This window comes from Corvus brachyrhynchos, unplaced genomic scaffold (genome assembly GCF_000691975.1).
Source record: "Corvus brachyrhynchos isolate BGI_N302 unplaced genomic scaffold, ASM69197v1 scaffold149, whole genome shotgun sequence".
Classification (NCBI taxonomy): Eukaryota; Metazoa; Chordata; class Aves; order Passeriformes; family Corvidae; genus Corvus; species Corvus brachyrhynchos.
This window is the reverse complement of record NW_008240021.1, coordinates 161,165-164,050: the sequence shown is the minus strand read 5'-3', so window position 1 is coordinate 164,050 and position 2,886 is coordinate 161,165. Positions and strand designations below refer to the sequence as shown.

General features: G+C 51.4%; 1 long non-coding RNA gene across 2 annotated transcripts in view; it reads right to left on the bottom strand.

Annotated features, from left to right (window-relative positions):
- Window positions 1-2,886, bottom strand: part of LOC108448923 — a 22,791-nt gene that overhangs the window by 1,317 nt on the left and 18,588 nt on the right. For both annotated transcript variants that reach the window (XR_001865005.1, XR_001865006.1), the window contains exon 3: window positions 1,143-1,350. This is a non-coding gene — a long non-coding RNA (uncharacterized LOC108448923). The remainder of the gene's footprint in view (window positions 1-1,142; window positions 1,351-2,886) is intronic.

The window sequence follows — 2,886 nt, the reverse complement described above, 5'->3', positions numbered from 1 at the left end:
TGTTCCTTCCTCGAGTACCTCCCTGTGTCCCTGCAGCCCATCCTGGGTGAGCTGTTCCTGTCAGGACAGGGGTGACAGCAAAGTGTCCCTCAGAGGGGCCTGGCTGGGAACCTGCTGAGCTCATTCTGCTCCCAACCCCTTGCCTTGAGATCCAGGAGGAATCTTCTCCCCACAAAGCAGGAATCTGGGGATGGTTCCACTCCTCTGTCCCAGCAAAGGCTGTGCCCTTCTCAGTAGGATCTGAGCACTTGTTCCACACCCAGCACCAGCTGCGGGGCCAGGCTGGGGTGAACTGAATGATTTTTAAGGCTCTTTCTAACCCAGATCAATCCAGGATTCTCTGATTCTACTTCTCTGGTGCATCCCAAAATCTTCCTATTTCTTCCATGTTTCCACAGGGGTGAGGAAGGACTTTTTATAAGGGTACGTACAGGACAAGGGGGAATTTTAAACTGCCAGAGAGCAGGGTTAGATGGGATATTGGGAAGAAAACCTTCCCTGTGAGGGTGGGGAAGGGCTGGGATGGAATCCCCAGAGCAGCTGGGGCTGCCCCTGGATCCCTGGCAGTGTCCAAGGCCAGGCTGGACATTGGGGCTTGGAGCAGCCTGGGACAGTGGGAGGTGTCCCTGCCATGGCAGGGGTGGCACTGGATGGGCTTTAATGTCCCTCCCAACCCAAACCATTCTGTGATTCCAACCTCAATGATCCTGGGATTCTGGGATTCAGGAGTGAGATCCATTGCTGTGCCCATCCATCCTCCAAGACAATGCCTGTGGCCAACCAGGAACATGGAAATCCATCCTATCCCTGATTTCCAGCCCCTGACCTGAAGTTCCATAACAAACCCCAACCCTCATTTCAGCCTCTCCATAATCCAGCGGGGGATTTGTGGGATATGGGGAGGGGGCAACCCGAACCAAACAAGTTATTCCTGCAGATTTGATGAAAGGTTTGTGGGCCAAAGGGTTTTGCCTGAAACCCAGGAATTTTTCCTTCCCCGCTCCAACTCCAACGCAGCCAATTGTGTGTGGTTTGTGCTGTTGCAGTGAACATTCCCTGGCTGTACAAGAGCAGGGCTAATTACACTCTCCCAGCTATATACGTTAATTAATAATCAACATAAATAATCATAAATACATCACCCTTTGATGGTAGGATTTGACCAATTCCAGCAGTTTTTGGCACAATGGAGCATTCGAAGAATTTGGCCATTATCTGCTTTTTTTTGCCAAGCTTTAAAGGAGTTCTTTCCATGCGAAGCATGTTTTTCTTCAAGAGATTATCCTCCTTCCAAGCCAATTAAATGCATTCCAACGAAAACAGGGAGAATTTGAAATAAATGATACCAGGCTGTTGGTAAAGAAAGAGAGAGGGGGAATGAGAACACAATCGAGAGTCTGAAATTGCGGTCACTCAAATCAAACCCCTTCTGTGCACAGCTGGAAACATTTTCTCTCCTCAAATCCTGACATTTTACCACGGGAGAGGGAAAAAGGGCATTAAATCTTCCGGGGGTTTTCACTTGTTTGGGTTGCCAGAGTGAGTCTGGTGCTGCCTCACGTTCTGAATGTTTTAAGAAAGATGTTAATGACCCAATTCCAGGACAGAACAATCAGGGAAACACAGGAAAAAGAGGGAGAACACAGAATATCCTGAGCTGGAAGGGACCCACAGGATCATTGAGAGCAACTCTTGAGTACACGGATCAAATCCAGTCTTTTGTGGAATCAGAGCTGACCAAAGTGCAGGATAAACCAGTAGGAATTTGGGAATGGCAGCTGAAGGGATCCCTGACCTTCCCAACACCTGAGGTGAACCCAAAAAATGACCCTGGGGGTCTGGGACAAGGTGTTCACACAGCCATGACCCAGGAGTTGAGAGACCAGGGGAGGAGACCAGAACTTGGGTATTCCAAAAGGAATTTGGATATTCCAATGAAATTCCTCCCTGGGAGGGTGGGCAGGCCCTGGCACAGGGTGCCCAGAGCAGCTGGGGCTGCCCCTGGATCCCTGGCAGTGCCCAAGGCCAGGCTGGACATTGGGGCTTGGAGCAGCCTGGGACAGTGGGAGGTGCCCATCCACCCAGTGGGACTGGATGAACTTTAAGGTCTCTCCCAATCCATACCATTCCAGGATTCCATGAACTCTCAACCTGACGAGTCTGGCTTCCTTTGACAGCTGCTCCTGCTGGTGGCCCCACCAGAGGTGCTCCTGGTGTCCCCTCCTTGGGAAGAGCAGCTGCCTCAGGAATGAAATTCTCCAGGAAGCAGTTCCCAGAGGAACTTGAGCCACAAAGAGGAGGGAAACTGGCCCAGCCTTGAGCACTGAGGAGGAAGAGGCCACTGAAAGCTCTCGCAGGCTTTTCTGTGCAGGTCTGGTTGAACACAAGGAAGATCCAGCTGGATTCCCTTCCCAAAGCCACCAGAGAGAGCCACACTGAGCTGGGAACGCCTTGGAGCTCTTCTCCAATGCCTTCCCATCTCCAGCATTTCTGAAGGTGCAGCATTTCCACAAAGCCAGGGCTGCCTGATTCCTTGGGAAAGGAGAGCTTCACCTGGGCCAAACTACCAGGTTGGATGGAGCAGGGTTGGATGGAGCAGGGTTGGATACCAACACCTGGCTGTGTGAGCAGCCAGCTCACAGGGTGGATTTCTGGGACTTCAAATTCCCATCCTCAGTGGAAAGCTCTCTCCTGCATGGAAAGGCAGAGGCAGCTCTCCCATTCCTCCTCCCCTGTCACATGGATCCACCAGGAGTCCTATTCCCATGTCCAAAGGGTGCATCTACGCAGGGCTTAAAAAAGTTTTCCAAGTATTTTCTTAGGTCAGATCCCAGCCTGATCTACATCCATCCTGTGAGGACCCCCTCTGGAAAGGGAAGGATTCCT